The sequence below is a fragment of the Cricetulus griseus genome, chromosome 6 (assembly GCF_003668045.3).
Source record: "Cricetulus griseus strain 17A/GY chromosome 6, alternate assembly CriGri-PICRH-1.0, whole genome shotgun sequence".
NCBI classification, from domain to species: Eukaryota; Metazoa; Chordata; class Mammalia; order Rodentia; family Cricetidae; genus Cricetulus; species Cricetulus griseus.
Genome location: NC_048599.1, coordinates 101,611,261 through 101,629,419, shown reverse-complemented (window position 1 = coordinate 101,629,419; position 18,159 = coordinate 101,611,261). Strand labels below are relative to the sequence as shown.

The 18,159-nt window shown below is 44.2% G+C and overlaps 1 protein-coding gene across 1 annotated transcript in view; it reads right to left on the bottom strand.

Annotated features, from left to right (window-relative positions):
- Window positions 1–18,159, bottom strand: part of Wipf1 (WAS/WASL interacting protein family member 1) — a gene marked incomplete in the record, with an annotated part of 108,155 nt that overhangs the window by 89,306 nt on the left and 690 nt on the right.

Below are 18,159 nucleotides of genomic sequence, written 5' to 3'. Positions count from 1 at the left end.
GAGAAGAAAGACCATGATAACGAATTCATACTAATTTCCCAATGGTTAGCACATCAAAGTTGGATCTGGTCAAGAATTAGAGCACGCTGCCCTAAGCGCAGCTACAATCCACTCCAAACAACCCTTGCTGTTTTGAAGGCTTGCCGTGCAGAGGACCTGACATTCCAGATGAGTCTGGGCAGTTCTGTTACATAACCCAAACTTTTCTGTCCCATTCTCTGCTGCACTGATCAAGTGTGTCGAAGTGCCCTTCAAATAATACTTCATTAGCAATACTGCTATCTCTAATTAGTTGAAAGTGCTACGTAACATACTTTTTAAATCTTTTCTGTGTGGGGGGCTGGGGGTTGAACCCAGGGCCTCACATGTGCAGGGCAGTCACTTTATCACTGAGACACATCCCCAGCACAACACAGCTATTCAATAAACACTTCATACTTACATAAGAAACAGAGACATAGCACAGCCTGCTTCCTATAACACGGTTCTTCCTAGAGGACTCTGAATAAAGCATCATTTATGTTTCTATTTCACGCTAAAATTATACTATTTTCAGATGTAATGCTATGGCAACCATCACACACCCTTTAGACTTATAGGCAACTATGAACTATGAACAGGTTTCATGTCTTTTTTATATTAGGTAACAAAGCTCAGACAAGCAAATGTTTCCTGTCCAAAGAGAAAGAAGGTTCAGCACGTGCTTACTCCATCAGCCACTCCTGCTCTTTTCCTGGGTGCTCCATCACCACCTCCTCACCAGCCTTTAGGACTGACCACAAGAAAAAGGTAAACCTCATCTAGTACCACACAGCCTATGTCACTGGATCCTGCAGAAATCTGCAAAAACTTCCGAGAAACAGGTTTACACCTACCTGACAAATGCTTGTTCAAATTGGCATTTTTCACACAGCAAGTTGCTGCCCGTTCCCTGGTGAGTTCCAACCGGCTTTTTCTTATGTTTCCTAATATTGAGTCAGAGGCCAACTCTCCTGCCACCTTCATGTGTGTTTCAAGGCTTGCACTTAAGTCACCAGGCTTAGTGCCAAGTACCTTTACCCAGAAGTGATCTTGCTGGCCCCAGCTCTTCTGTTTTTAAAAACAGGCTAGAAGTTAAAGACACTTACCTGCCTCCAAGCCTAATGACCTCAGTCAAGTCAGTAAAATAAAAAATAAAAACAGGCCACAATAGAAAACGTATTTGGTAAACATGGGAATTGTTTCATAAAACTTTTGGATTTTTTTATTTGTTTGTTTCTTTGTTTCTTTCCTTCCTCCCATCCATCCATCCATTTGCTCACCTACCCACCCACCCGTCCACCATCCATCCATCCATCCACCCACCCACCCACCATCTACCCAACTTCAATGGAAAGTATATCTTTTACTCTGAACCACAGCCAAGAACAGGTTTCAAAGTGTTGTTTCAAATTCTGTTTCTTTGTATGCTAGACTACTTACAGGGGATCCTTTTTTCAGATGCTGCTCCACTGTTTCCTTCATGTCTATAATTTATTTTAATGTAGTCAAGGCCCCCTGCTCTGAGCATGCTCCATATTCTCTCTTTTCTTGTTTAAACTCACAGATTCCTTTTTGTTTACTACATAGCCCTGGCTGTCCTGGAACTCACAGAAAACAGCCTGCCTCTGTCTACAGAGTGCTGGGATAAAAGTCCTGTGCCAGTCATGGCTCCACTTACAGATTCTTACATTAGTAATACCTCTATAAAAATATTTTGACTCTGGGAAGAATTGAAGTAACCCCCCACATCTGTTTCCCGACTCCCTAGAATCTACACAGTGCAAACTCCCTTGCTCATAGGGAGTTTCTTCCTAAAACTTTAGGACTGTGGGCCCTTCTGATTTACCTCATGTGGGGAAAAAAGGAGGAAGTTCCTGGGCCATCTTACGCAATAAGGTCAGCTACAGCACACTCTGCTCTCTAGTTCCTCTAAGCAAGCAAGCTATTACTGGTTTTGAGGGAGTTCACTGATTTATGCTGGGACTAGGGCAGGAAAAGATGGAGGTTACTTAGTCACAAGGCCCCAGCAGATTTCTTCCTAGCTATTTGGAAGAATGGCTGAAGCCACTCTCTACAGCATCCAGTTCTAATGCAGTAACTTGCACATACCCAGAGGCCTAGCTTCACAGGACGCCAGCTGACATGACACAGTAACACACTCAACAGCAGGGCCCAAAGTGTCATTCCAATCAAAGACAAGGTAGGTACAAAACACTGGACATCAGAAACTTCTAAATCAGAATCCTAGCTCCACCTCTAATTCCTTAATTTTAGAATGGTCTGAGTCATACCAGAAAAACAGAGAGACTGGGGGAGACAACTCAGTCTACACAGTGCTTGCTATACAGGCGTGACGATCCAAGTTGCACCCCAGAACTCACATACAAGGCCAGGCATGAAGCAGTGCCTGGAATCCCAGGGCTGGAGAGGGAGACACAGGAGGCACACTGAGGCTCATAGCCTGGCCAGCCTAGCCTAATTGGCAAGTCTAAGGTCTCTGTGTCAAAAAGCAAGGCGGATAGAGGCCTGTCCCGAGGAACAACTGCCAAAGTTGATCTCTTGCCTCTGCAAACATGCACATACGTGCAACCCTCCACACACATGGGACGGAGGGAGGGACAGAGAGGGTGGGTAGGCACACCATTCGATTCTATTGTCCTCTGATCTAGAATAATGAGTGTCCCATGGATTTAAAGCTGGATCCCACATCAGATAGGGTGAAGAGTAGGCATGACTCCATTTGACCTGTTCTTGGTGGTGTTTTGTTTGTTTTGTTTTTGTCTTTTCCTGGCATTGAAAGGATGACTAGTGCCTCTTCCAGCAGAGGAATCACTATGGGGGCTGACAGTATTACAGGCCTGCCAGATGGAGAGTGGGAAGGAATGGACCACTTCTTATCCAGTCTACAAAGTACAGTGTTCCGCAGTTGCTACAGAGAATTTCTTTCACATCTCCTCTCTGGCCTTGCCCTCTCAGTTCCCCCAAATGCTCTTCCTGTGGAGAGAACTGTGTAGAATCAGGGCTGAAGTGGGTCCTAGGCCAATGATACCTTACAGCTCCCTCTACCCCACCCTACTGCCTGGGACTGGGTTGAGGAACTCCAGCTCAGAGGTGTATGATAACTGATCTGATAGAACATTAAATTCCCCTCCATGCTCTAAAGATCCCCAAGCCATTGCTCTACAAGAACAAGGGTGTGTTATAGCCATCTTGTTGGTCTGGGCCAACAGGAGCCATCTTGGTCCGACTGATTCTGGGTGGGGTGTAACACCTGGTGGGGATATCTCCATAGGCTGCCTGGACCTCCTCTAGGAAAGGCTTCAAGCTCCATCCTGGAGCCTGACAAGAACCCACCGTTTACCGGCCTCTCCAGCCCCAAGGCCAGTAGGGTCACAGCTCCCTGAGCCCAAGCCCTTAGCAGCTGGGTTTGAGATGCAGTTCTCTTTGCCAGAAGGAAGAAGCCATTTCCTTCTTATCCCACCCCATCACTGAACTCTGCTATGAATCGAGCCAACTTAACACCATCAACTCCTAAACATCTAAGAGCCAGAGGGAGCTAGAGACTGATCTACTAGAACCGCCCAGAAGATAGCTGTGTCATGCGGACTGGTGGTTCACCTGCTACTTGCTCTCTGTCTCTTGCTATTTATCCTGGATGTGATGGGTTTCCAACATCCATCTTTAAGAACATGATAACTGTGATCCTTTCCAGTAAAAACCAGAGTATGATTCTCCTGTAATTTAATAAGAAATTCATTTGTGATATACTAAACAAACTCAGGCAGTGGGGAGAAACTGAACTAGAATTTATCAGGCCTGTGTTCTTGTCTCAACTCTGTAATCAATGGGCCCCTGGCCTGGTCTAGGACACCTGAATTCTCCCATGTTTTCTTCATATGTCAAATGACAAAACAATCTTCTTCTCACAGATGCCCATCACTAACACCCTAGAATATTACACATTTGGGTAAAATAAAAAGTTCTGCAGTTTTCACTTGAATACTATTTGAGCTGTCTGGGATCGTCTGATGTCCCAAGAAGATGTTTTTCTATCAAGGCCTGCTGCAGCCGCAGGGGTGTCTAGGATGTGTGTCTGTGATGGGTGACAGATCTTAGCACAGCTGATCAGAGCACAGTAACACTAGATCCAAACCACCAACAAGGAGCTGAGAGATCAGTAGTTGATCTCCAAATTGCCTGGCTACTCTTTGCACAGTGTTGGTGCCTTAACCCAGAAGTCTTCAACAAAACAGGACAGAAACCCCAGGTCACAGCCTCAGGACACCATGCCAGCGTTCAGCTGACTGCCTGAAGAAACACCGGCCACCTAAGCCTTCTACCCTGAAGATCAGTTTCCAGAAGAGACAGGAAGGAGAGCGTCATAGTTCAGAGTGGACTAAAAGCACCTGTCTTAGACTGAATTTCACCCCTGCTGAGTGTGATGAATGACACTGGGCCAACTGATTAACGTCAAATTCCTTACCCAAAAATGGAGACTCTTACTAGTTGCTGCCTCGTAAGTGGCTGTGTGGTTCCAGCAATTTTATTTAGAGGACTTAGAACACTGTTGCTGGCCTAGTATGACAGCTATCAGGGAAAGGTATTCATAACCTGAGTTTAATCCCCAGGACTCATGTGGTAGAAGGGGGACACTCCCAAAAGTTGTCCATTTTGATCCCCAACTGTATACCATGCCTCGCATAAAGCTCACACATATACACACAAAATAAAAATTTAAATATATAAAAAAGAGGGAACATTGTTATTACTGTATTATCATGATTTCTCCAAAAACAGTTATTGGAAATCTAAATAGGAATAATTCACTCCAACTTCTAAGAGCTTAGCAAAGTAGAAGCGAGAAGCACCCAGACCAAGAAGAAATTAGAGATGGCTAACTCTTTGTTATGGATGAAGTAAGTAAAAAGTTTGGTATATTAAGCTTAGAATTGTACTATCAATATAACTGAGAGGTACTTGATTCCTTGATCTATATAATTGGCATCAAGAGATGCCAATGTCCCAAGTTCCTGCTATATGCCATTAAAAGCAGGCCAAGCCAAAAGGACTGTTCCAGAACACACCTCTTCATCCAGCTAGTAGCTTTGAGCATTACCTATGTGCTAAGCACTCTGGCACTGGGATAGGGGTGGGGTGAGAAGTTGTGATTTTGTTCCATCCATCATTTCATCATCCAAAGGGGAAACCGGTACTCAACAGACTATGGAAGAAATAAAGGTATATTCAAGCTAAAACATAAGGATGACAGGGAGTTTGCAAGGCAAGGAGGAGGCAGGAGTCCTTTACACAAAGAATGAGGCTGAATAATCATGAGATGGATATCCTATTATGGCCTCCCTCAAAGCAACAGCTTAGTCAGGTACCAGTTCTAGGCATTGGCCCCTGCCCCACCAGCAATCTGTTACAGAGATTTCCCATCCCTACTGGGAAGATTGGGTTGCTACTCTTCTGTCCCTGCCCTCCTGCTGAGCCTCTCTGTGAAGCTCGGAAGGCCTGACTTCTATCCTTCTTTAAATGCTACACTCTGCACCTTCCCCATCTTCAGGAACCTCTTCTCCACCTCAGTGCTACTAAGACCAGGGATGACAAGGAGACAAAACTACTAGGACTCGACTCCACTCTCTTGGGCACCTAAGTTCATAGGAAAACCACACATCAGTGTGTAGAGATGGAGGCTTTCCGTGCACAAACGGAAGCCCTGTCCTGCCAGCATCAATCCTGAGATTTCAAGAGCGGTGCTCAGTTCTTACGGGCTGAGATAGTCTTCGATCCAGGATAGTCTGGACTGAGCCGAAACAGCAACGTGATGTCCCTTAGACCGTAAGTAAAAACCACTACGAGAGACTCAACCAGCAATGGGCACAGCCACCAACCAACAGCAGGTCCGAACTCTCAATGGTGCTGGCCCTGTGGGTATTCTTATCCATTCTCAGGAATCCCCACCATCACAGCAAACACCCTCCACGGCACACACAGTCACCTGCATGTGGGGTTTGATCTGGGGCAGTGCGGAGCACTCATCTGGAAGCAATGACTTCCAAAGTGCCTAAGAAGTACACATAGCAGCAATACACGACTTGTCCAAGGAAGTCAGGAATGGGTGTTTCCTGGTTAGAGCTCAAGTGCTCCTTAAACACATCTGTGCGTGAGGGTGCACACAAGCATGGTGTGGAAGACGGTTTCAGGTTGTATGCTTGTGTGCAAAACAAAGGTAGGTAATAAAGGATGTGTGTATAAGCAGTGAGTATGATTTTGATTTTTTTTTGTTGTTTTTTTTTGTTTGTTTGTTTTTGTTTTGTTTTTGTTTTTCGAGACAGGGTTTCTTTGTGTAGCTTTGGAAGTTGTCCTGGAACTAGCTCTGTAGACCAGGCTGGCCTCGAACTCACAGAGACCCACCTGCCTCTGCCTCCCGAGTTATGATTTTGATTTTTACTTACTGGATATAACCCAAAATCTGCCATGCATCTAGGTCAAGTCTCAGCTACACTAGTAATATTATTAAAAAGTAATGTTATGGGCCAGGCATAATAGTACACACCTTGAATCCCAGCATTTGGGAAGCAGATGCAAGACAATCTCTGTGAGTTCAAGGCCAAGCCTGGTCTACATAGGAAGTTCCAGGCCAGTCAGTGTTACCTATTGAGACCCTGTCTCAAAAGTAAGTAATATTTATAGCATAGAGTATGGAACAATATAATACAATCATTAAATATTAGAAAAGTAATATTATGGAAAAGCCTCCTTGTCATAGGAAGATCACTGTTCCAGCTAATGGCTTTTCTTCAGTAAGGTACACGCTGGGTATAAATGAATATTTCTAGAAGCTGGCTAAAATCTAACTTGATCTTTACATGTTACACATATACTATCCTAGCTCGGGGAGAAATGTGGTAGCATTGCTTCTTCCCCTTATTTATTACTTAACAACAACAACAACAAAAAGAGGCACAGCCAAAATGCTATGCTCATCAGATCTCTTGCTGACAGTTTACAGTATCGACCATGCTGTTAAGAGGGTCCTAATCCAGAACTACTGCTGAGTGGTCTGTCCCACCAGAAAGACCTGAACTTTTATCTTCCTACAGATTTTAACCTCTCCTTCTGCATAGTGAGGTATCACTGTCAAGTTCACCTGACTCTTACATAACAAAGGCTGAGAGAGTTTTTGCTCCTTCTCTTGGGCCGTTCGCTTCATCACCACCTTTAGCAAAGGGTATAAAAGGAACTGAGTCAATGAGCCAGCTGATAATCCAGTTTTAATCTGAGAATAGCATCAATTTCTAGAGTCTGTACTGTCTCTGGGGGATGGTGAGAGCAAAGGACCAGAAGCAGAGGGACAGTGGGAAAAGAGACCATCTGCCTTTAGGTATCAGTGCCAAAGACCCATGGTAGCTGGGTGAGTGTACAGAATGTGGCCCTATTCCTATCCCTCCAAGTAGTCAATGTTAATGGGGACCCCAGCATGGGAAGATGGGAGGCTTGATGATGATGAGCAATCTGCTTTTGGATCTCCACCTCTACAGTAGTTATGAAGGATCCTGTCCCTGCAAGGCCACATACCTATCTGATCCCTCTAACCAGAGGTCTAAGCTTGGACTGTGGAGTGAGTGCCTGGTTGGCTCTGAGGTGTAACTAATCTTCCCCCTCTAACCAGAGGTCTAAGGTTGGACTGGAGAGTGAGTGCCTGGTTGGCTCTGAGGTGTAACTAACCTTGGGAGTAGCTACATTAGATTTTTAGCCAGTGGGTTGGATAGGGAGAGACCTTTCTACCCACATTCTCTTGCTATGGAACACAGTTCAAACACTGAAATGTGCAAAACCTTGCATTTTCTTCACCACAATAGGACTTTGGCCTCAGTGCTCCTAGGAAACAGATGTTGCATGCCTGACGTGGTCCAGATATCTGTAGACAGGCGTGTCAGTCTACCTGCGCTATAGCGTTGCCCTGGAATGAGGCCCTGAACTTGCTTCAGCGTCGGCAGTTTGGCAGAATGGACAGACTTCTCTTTGGAAACACTGACAAGGACAACGCAGCCTTACTCCAGAGACTCAGTCCTTAGAGAAGAATCTGTATTTTAAACAAGATGTCCCTCTATGAATCTTTCTAGTTTTTTAAGCAGTAATTCACATTAAAGACACAGTACCACTTTACTATGGTGTCTAACAAGGACCCACAGAATCTCCTAATTTTTTAATCCCAACTTCTGCTGCCGCCCCAACAACTTTTTCTTCCCCATCTGTGTCAGGTTAGTTACAAAATGCTGTTATTCTGGGCTACACAATGTTGGCCTGACCTACTCAAACACAAGAAATGTTACTGATGGATTTAGTTATTCTGTTCATATAAACGACTGCAGTTGTACAGCTGTTTCTGATTAGCCAGTGTACTGCTGGAGCTATAGACAAATAATTTTATAATGAACTCAGCAAGCACAAGGACAGGAGGAGTGGAACCTAGCCTCACCTCCCAAGAAAATAAGCAGGAGTAGGGAGGGCAGGGGCTTTCAGTAGCAACCCAGGTTTCAACCCCTCTCTTTTATCGTTCACTATTTCCTCGTATGTAATTTCTGCAGAGCTTACAATGACTGTTCTCAAGGAACCTTTGTCTTTTGGAGTTTTGGAATCGAGGGAGACCCCATTAGCTCTGTAGGCTTAAAACTCCTTAAGTAATCCCTACTTTGTATTATTTGGTAAGTTTCTGGTTTTCCCATTGAAACATTTATATTTCCCTGAGACAATGTCTTAAATAATATATGTTTAGAAGGAGAAAATCAGAATTGAAAAGTTTCTATTTACTTTGGTATAAATAGAAATTAAGTGTTTTAGTTTAGCACAAGAACAATTAAGCTTTGTGAGCTTAGGCACAAGTTTTTCTTTTCTCGTTCTAAAAGACAAACATACATATTTAAGAAATTAAGAAAAAGGTGAGACATGAATAATTCAAACGAGTGCTATTTTTTTTTTTAAGGCAGAGATACTGACAAGGGTTCGCTAGAGGAATCACGTGAAACAAATCAGGAAAAGGAGATTACAAGGCTTGTATTCCTAAACTGAATCGTGTGTCGAGGATGTGGGGAAAACACGCTTTCAAACAGTGTTTGTTACTGAGATTGTGAACTTCTACGACTTTTGCAGAGTAATACCACTTCACGGACCAGCACACAAAAACAAAAGCTGCTGTGTGCTAGCATGTGCAAACACACGTGCAGGGCATGTTCTCAGGACAACTACTGTAGCAGAAGAAAACTTCAAACAACATGAATGGGGGAATAAGCTACAGAATATTAATCGTTCATTCTGTAGTTGAATTTTTATCTGGAGAGAATGTCTATGATGATTTATCATGTTTCAAAAAATTGTAGCCTGAGCTGAGGGTGTAGCTCATTGGTAGACCACTTGCCTAGCCATGTTTGAGGTCCTGGGTTTAATCCCTAGTGCTGTGGGGAAAAAAGTCATACACTAGTATATAGAATCCCACTTTTAGTATTAGAAGCTATTTATGAGAATGTGCTTGTCAATAGTTATGTAAGCAAGAAAACAGCATCAGCCAGCACTACTCATATTGATTATCTTTAGGAATGAGAATTTGAAAGAAAGGAGAAAATCAACTTTTTTATACATTTTTTGGCTTTTTAAAGGTTACGTATGTGTGAGGTATATAGGTGTGTGTGTGTGTGTGTGTGTGTGTGTGTGTGTGTGTGTGTGTGTGTGTGTGTGTATACATGTAGGTTCAAGCTCGAAGACATGGGGAGGCCAGTCTCAGTCTCATTTTTGGGACCAGTTTCTCACTAAACCTGAAACTCACTGTTAATGAGGCTGCTTGGCCAGTGAGCTTCTGGGATCTGTTGTCTTCACCGGGCAATGCTAGGGTTACAGGCATGCAAAGCTATACCTGGTTTACATTCAGGTGCTGGAGATTCAAACTCAGGAACTCATGCTCCATGAGACATCTCTTCAGCTAGAAGGTACATAATAATCTTGTGATCTGAACAAATTAGAACTATTATTTTCAAAAAGTGACAGTCACATGTTCAGCTATGACTACAACACAAATGCTAAATGCCTGGCCTGTTGGTGAGTAAAACTTCTCCCGAGCTCCAAGGGGGGGATGCATTGTTTTATCATAGCAAATGGAGGTGGTTGATTGAAGATCTCTGCAGAGAAAGGAATTGTACAGTTAAAATAAGACTATGATACTACAGTCACAGCTCTTCAATCATTCAAGAGCATTTTCTTCTGATTCTAGTTCCTCTTCAACACAGATTAAGGGAAGAGGGGAGTATACTGTCTACAAAATGACCTTCTAGCTCTCAAGCCTTCTATGCTAACAGAAGTCTCATATACCCTCAATCTAATTTTTTGATTTGTCTCAGACAAAATGTGAGTTTTGAAAATAAGCAATGCTAACACTAGGGGAAAGGACAGTGTGAGGGGTTTACAATAAAAACCTAGTGTTATTTAAAACTGGCATTCTGGGCTTTCTCTTGGTCAATGCATGCATGGTAATCAGATACCAGTTGTAATGGACACACAGGCCCTGTCTAAAGCAAACCACCTTTCTGCTTTTTAAAGTCTTTAAAAGGCCTTCAGCTATTTTGCCTTTTTCTAGGTTCTCAAAAATATAATCATGAATTTTGGCACATCGAAAGGTTGTCTCAAGGTTCTTCAGCTGGCTGTGAGATCCAGCAACAAGAACTGGTTTATTCTTTTCTTTATTCTTGCCACTCTAGCCCTTTCCTGCTCAATCCATTTCTATAGTCCTTCCTGGAAGTCATACCCCCAGCCCACCTAATGGCATACACATACAGGGGCTGTTGATGGGCTGTGGCCTGTTTAAGAGCCGGCTGTTTCTTTTCTCCTTTATCCAGGGCTGAGCTGACTGCCTCCATTATTTAACTACCCATCCCCACAACACATGACTATTGTGGTCAAGACAGTGCTCTCACTGTTTACATTCTCAGAGAGTAAATAGCTAGGGTACATGTTTTCTCAAGCCCATCAAGGTTCTCTGCTATTCTGCTGGGGGAGGGGACACCCAGGGTTTCCTGAGCATTATTTGATGGCTAATGTAACACTTCAACGTAGTATTACTCCGAGTCAGTCTGCTTTCTTTGACCTTGCAAGTCTAACTTCCTTATTCAGCATACACAGTCTCTTGCACATATCAACAAGAAAATGTCTGGGATGTTTCAGAAATGGGCTGAGGTCACTGGAAATACAAGCGACTAAAAACCAAGAAATACAACCAGCTGCCCATTGGTCTACGTAGGGTCAACAGTAAATGATGGCATGTACACTGCCACAGAGCAAATGGCTGGCTGTGTGGGTAACATTAGCAAAAGCTAACTGGTGAGCTGTAGTCACTGACTAGCAGTGGACACTAACGATTGATTGTGAACAACTAATAGGGAACTAATTAAACACATCCCAACTTCAGAATGCTACACTGAGGGGACCATGAGGGTATAAGAGGAACGAGGGGCATGAACTGGGAGAGAAGACAGATGGACTGTTCATATTTCAAGTGACAGGCTTTGCTTCCCAGAGACTATAAACATTTTAACACATGTAGACACACTTAAAGGAGCACTATTGTCTGTGTATGGAAAATTGAAAATATGTGAAAATCAACTTTGACTTAAACAATTGACTGGGCTAGCCCAGAAAACTGGATCTGAAGTCCACATCTCATGCACACTTCCTTCCTGCTACAGGCACCATTTCCCTGACAGAACTGCTTGTGGCCCAAGTTCAAAGGAGTGGCAGGGGAGGCTGGTATTCTTCAACTTCTCCCTCAGGCTTGCCTCTCTTCTCAGCCTCGAGCTGAGCCCTCACACTCATGTGAAGAAAAGCAGACATAGGCATTGCAGCAGGGGTCCTGGGCCCAGTGAGGCACATGAATCACAGCGAGTGGGTGGAGAAATTCAGTAAGTGAAAGAAAAAGCTCCCCTGAGAATGAGAGGGGACCTGAAAATGGAGTGCCAAGAAGATTGGGGGGGAGGCTCTTATCCATTGGAAAAACAAAACAAAACAAAACAGCTTTGACTGATCTAAAGGAGAGCCCACTAAGCTGGTCAGAACTCTCCACTGGGTCTGGGGTCTGTCCGCCAACTCTTCCCCTTTTTAGGAGTCACTACGATGGGAGGAAGTAGGCTGGCCTTGTTTCCTAAAATAACTTGTATTCCTGGGCTTTTCTTATCCCAGGCTTGTAGTGGGGTCCCCAGGCCTGGATCTCAACTGCTGGATGCTCCCACAGGATGTTCCTGGCTGTTGGCCTGTGTCACTTCAAGGGCATACTCTCATGATTAGTCAGGGGCTCTTAGTCCCTATTTACCTCATTTTGGGGGGCTACCTGAAAGGTTCAGGCATTATGCTGGCCTGCCCCTGTTACCTGATGGAATCCACTCAGGCAATACCCTGGTCAGCCCAAGGTTCCATGGGAAAGAAGTCTGCTCGCAGGTGCAGAGGACCCCTTTAAAAGATAGGCCCCTGCCCCTTTACTCTCTCTCTCCCCCTGTCTCTCTCTCTCTGTGTGCTCTCCCGTCTCTCTGTTTCCCCGCTCTGTCTCTCTATGGCAACCGGCCATGGCGGTCCATTACCCTGTTCCTCTTCTTAGTCTCCCCATTCTGCCGGGCCTTATAATAAACTCATAGTCAATATGTCTGTCTCAGCAATTTCTCTTTTCTTCTTTTTAAACAAAACAGGTCGCCATAGAGAGACAGAGCGGGGAAACAGAGAGACGGGAGAGCACACAGAGAGAGAGAGACAGGGGGAGAGAGAGAGAGTAAAGGGGCAGGGGCCTATCTTTTAAAGGGGTCCTCTGCATCTGCGTGCAGACTTCTTTCCCATGGAACCTTGGGCTGACCAGGGTATTGCCTGAGTGGATTCCATCAGGTAACAGGGGCAGGCCAGCATAATGCCTGAACCTTTCACTACCCACCTGCTGTCTCTAGCGGTATTAGAGCAGAGAAGATCACTTTTCAGGTTCTCACATAATCGTCACCTTTCCACAAGGTGACCTACAAGAACACAAATCCTATGCATTATCAGAGTATTTCCTATGTTGGAATGTATAAAGATATTCTACAGTTAAGGTCATCCATGGCAATGAATAAGAATGTCACTTTATACAGATCACACATGGTAAAAGTCCAGTTTGGGTTGGCATGTGTTTCCCAGCATAAAAATCAGAGATTTCTGCAAAAACAAGGATCTGTTTTGATTCCACATGAAAGTCATTCACCTCAACTCTGATAGGGTGAGAAATCTACCACCACTTAATGGCCATCAATAAACAAACTATTATTTCAGGGGAGTAAATATAAAAATGGATGTTTTTAAAAAGTGGTTGCTTTGAAGATCCTGCAGTCTAATGGGGGAGCAAAGACAAATGGCTGCAATACAGGACAGTAGAAATCAAGCACAGGGGGCCTGTAAGAACAATACACCTGGATGACCCTGACCCTGACCCTGACCCCGCCCCCTAACAATGGGGCACTCACCCGCCATGCATTGCAACCTGTGAGGTGCAAAACCCCAGTGCACATATGCAACCTTTCCTTTAAAAGGTCCTGCCACCCATCCCTCGCTCTCTTCCTTTTGGCTCCTCTTGGGTTGGCTGACTACCCATCCCCCTCTCCCCCCTTTTCTGGTAAATAAACTCCACGTGGGTTGTTTATCAGTTGTTCCTTTCTTTATATCAGCAGCTGCAGCTTAAACAAAAGAATAACAGGGCCCAAGCTAACAGTGACAGAAGTTGAGTGAAAGTAACAAGCCAGGAGAGTGTGGAATACCTCAGTGCGCAGGAGTGCGTTCTTGCACTGTGCCACGCTTACCACAGTTACTAAAGAGGTGTGTGCAGAACGGTGCCTCCCACTGACTTGGCTTAAGATGATAATCTCTGTCTTCTTAAGGATTTGTGACCAATCCAAAAAGTCTGCAGAATTCACCATGCAAATGAAGACAAGGCAGGGGAAGATGACAGAAAGGCGGTCAGATAAGAATGAGAAGCATAGTGTAGCTAAAGCCCAGAACCAAAGAGTTGTACAGAATAAGGCTTGTGACAGAGTTATGAGTTAAAGGTGCAGGGTTTGGGAGGAGACTGCCCAGGTCTGAACACCAGCCCTGTCACTAGCTATGCTCAGGCCCACATAAACAGATCTCACAGGGTTGCATGAATATTAAATGAATCAGCTAAAGGACATGTGAGTGGCAATGTTAAGGGAAGGGGGAGGGAAGGAAAAAAAGACAACGGAAGAAAAAAAAAACAAGGGCTGGAGGGGCTGGAGAGATGGCTCAGCACCCACATGGTGGCCAGCAGCCATCTATAACTCCAGTTCCATGGGATTCAACATGTACATTGGACATCTAGGGACACCTGCATTTGTGTGGTGCACAGGCATACATTTGTCCAGCCCCTGGATTGTTTGATTTTTTAACCTGAGCCAAATCATTGAGAGAGTTGAAGAATTTCACTCACTTAAATTCATATAGTTGAGCTTAACTCAGCTCAATGATAGAGTCTTACCCAGCATGCCCAAAGCCCTGTGTTCAAACCTCAGCACCGCAAAAAGAAAAGCTTAAACTAATATAACCGAGAGATAAAGGGGAATCAGAAGAAATGAGTTATACTTAAAAAAAAGTTTATTCAAAGAAGAAAAATACTTATAGTAAACAACATTAAAATGTTACATAGTGACACATTCTTATGTTAATCATAGCAATCAAAGCTACAATACAAAAACTGTAGATAATTACATCTCTTGTTAATCTCACCTGGATCCTTTCATTGAGTAGCAAAGCTTATTGCTTTTGACTTCTCAATAACAATGGGCAGACTCTGTAATGCCACAACAAACAATGGTATTCTGACTACTGGGATTGGGTTTCATACCTGAGATGGAATGCTTGGCCTGAGGCAGGCAGTCTAGTACACGGGTCATTCTCCACACCCATGGATGGAGGCTACCGTGTAACTAGCACAACATGATAGCCAATATTTCCTGGTGCCAAAGAGCTAAGAAAGTGATGCATGCCATCTTTGCATTCCCTGTCCTTCAGCTGTCCTCAAAACCTCATCAGAGAAGGCTACTGGGTGCACAGATACAGCAGCACCTACACATCAAGATCATTCTCCTCCCTAGGGCTGCATGGTAGATATGAAACATGGGACAGACCATGGGGAGCCAAGAGACTGCTTCTATATGTTAATTTATGCAAATTAACTGCTATAGAAGATAATGCTACTTAACTAACTGAAGTGATTCTCTGAGTTTATTATTCAAAAGTATACATAGCTGCTATATGCAGGCTATTTTGTTGTGTACACACCAATACTGATCATAATAATGTTAAGACAACAGCCCACAAATACCAACAGCACCATTGCATACAACCTGCTAAGTATACCATGTAAGTGACCTCATATGAGCCTCATAGCAATCCCCTGTGTAGAGACCATTGCTCTCATTTGAGGTTAAAGAAAAAAGACCTTGTAAGACACAGGACTGGTAGCAGATGCAAGATCAAGTAGACTTCGTGGTACACAAAGTAACCACATGGGAAATGTACTCTGCGCACACTGGGGGCTCTCAAAAACTGAAACATCTAATGCTAGAGGCTCATTCATGTAATCCCAGTAACTGAGAGGCAGAAGCAGGAAAAGTACCCCAAGTTCAAGGCCAGCCTGGTCTATATTGCAGGTTCCAGGCCAGCCACGGTTATCTATCAAGACCCTGTCATAAACAAAACAAAACTTACACCCCTCACTCCACACTCACAGAATTAGGCCTTTGTAAGCTTCTAGTCACACATGGCTAAGGACCAGATTACCCCACACTAATTCACACCTTAGAAGATAATGCTACTTAACTAACTGAAGTGATTCTCTGAGTTTATTATTCAAAAGTATACATGAGTCAGAGTTAGTGATCTCAACCTGACTATAATTCCCATGGGGGTGAAGAGCAATGACGTTTGGTAGGGCTGGGCAGTACAATGAGGCTCCATGAGGAAGTCCTTTGTCCCAGGGAAGTGAAACCAGGAGTGTTTCTCAACGGAAGCAGGGATGGTGGGACAAAACATGAATGTGCCTATTAATCTTTCCACGGCAAGCACATAGAAAATGATAAATAATTGCTAAGGGGACAAACCAACGATGGACTGAGTCCCACCAGCTGCAAGTAATTTCACTCCTCGAAATCCCTTAGTATTTGTTCTGTACCCTTTTCCAACTTACCACATTTGCCTTGCAGTCATGCTGTTTCAAAACAAGGTTGCCTATACTGATGGGAAGCATCCAGGTGCAAGCCATTCTGTGCTAAGTTCCCCTCTACCAACAGAGAGCATGACTAAATCTTCTAGCAGAGGCCCTCAGTACTCAAAGAATAGTCAGCTTGATTCCAAATGCGACCTAATTGGCATCTGTAGGGCCCATGGCCTAACTACGTGGGTTGCTGGAAACCAGCTGCAGAAGGCCCTCTGTCTGGAAATCATTACAAATCTAGTAGACTCCATTGGAGGACAGGCCCCAGGAAGGCCACAGCTCTGGGAGATAGACTCCCAGGTTCTTAGAAACAAAGGGGACACAGCAATTGATAAAAATGTTCTCATGTACTTTTATCCTTTTGGTTTTACTGTGGAAAGTGCACATCTTTAAAATCACCACTATAGTTAGAAACACACTTAGATGTCAAAGACGGTGATAAAAACACACCAATCCTCTTGCAGTTCAGTTTTGCTCCGGTGTCTTGGTGTTATGTTAGATGATGCACAGTGACTGAGTTACCCTGAGTCAAATTGCTTCTTGCTGTTTCATATCCTATTATTCTACTATATCTTCACACCCTGTGATTGAATAATTGTCAAGATTATCAACTCATTCATTTTTTAATGAGGTTCCTCCAGTCACGTGGTAAATCTAAGGACGTTAGGAAGCAGCCAAATACACAGTAGAGAATGTATGAAATGAAAAAAGATGCAAACCCCTCCTGCTGGAAGTAACTTCACTCTCTCTAAATGTCCCAGAATTTGATCTTACCTTGCTTTCAAATCTCTTTGCTCTCATCACATATCCTAAAAGAGCTCATGTGATTCCTAGGGAGAAAAGTTATGGCAGGGTTTGGGTAGGTACCAGAGAAGATGGTGATGTTGCTGAGTTGCTGCAAGAACATTTGCAAAGCCTTGTCTACAAAAAGCCTTCTTTTCAGCCTACAATGGTCACCCACTGATGCGTGTAAGACCTATACAAAGCAACACCCCTATGTCTCTGAGAGACTCAACCTTGTAAATGTCAACTGACAGGTAACTAGGGTAGAGGGCACTGTCCTGAGTGCTGTGAGATGCAGTGCTGAAAATTTTCTCTCTTTTAGAAGTCAAAAGGTGCTCTACAAATTGCAACAGAAAATGTCTTTAAGCTATTTATCCATTATTGAAATAAGCATTTTTGAGGAGACAAAATCTATCAATGACTCCAAATAAAACTGCAGTATTAAAATTGCATGGAAAGTGTTAAAAGAAAACCTACCCAGGCTGCACACGCGTCCACCGTCCCTGTAGGTCCCTGAGACTACCTGCAGTCCAGCACAGCAATTGGAAAGAGTTGAAGAGCAAAGAAGATCCAAGGCAACTAGCAGTTTTCAAAGAAAGGCCAAATCTGCTCACTCGAGAGAACCTGAGGGGCTAGGAGCCCATAGGCCAGGGGTGAATATTCCTTGGAGATTAAGCAGAACCTAGTTAAACCAGGTTCTACATAGACACACCTTTTGTTAATCTGAGTTCAAAGTCTAGCCACAAACTGAGGATCTGGGTCATCCCTATTGGATTTCCCTTACACTAGCAAGTTTAGCAGTTCTTTCTTTTAAAAGGAAAGCATGCCAAAGTAGGGGGGTGCGAGACTGAAGGGAAGCTGTCCGAGACTTGGGGAGAGGCCCCGGGCGCAAAGCCCTGACCTGAGCTGGCCGCGCTTCCAGGAGCAGACAGGCACCTAGGGCGCGCACAGACCCGGGGGCCGGCCATCTGGGAGCATTGAAGGGGGCGCCAAGTTCTGGGATCCACACGCTCCAAAGTCACCCGCCCTCGGCGGAGCCTGGGGGTGCAGATGCGGCATCCGGACATCAC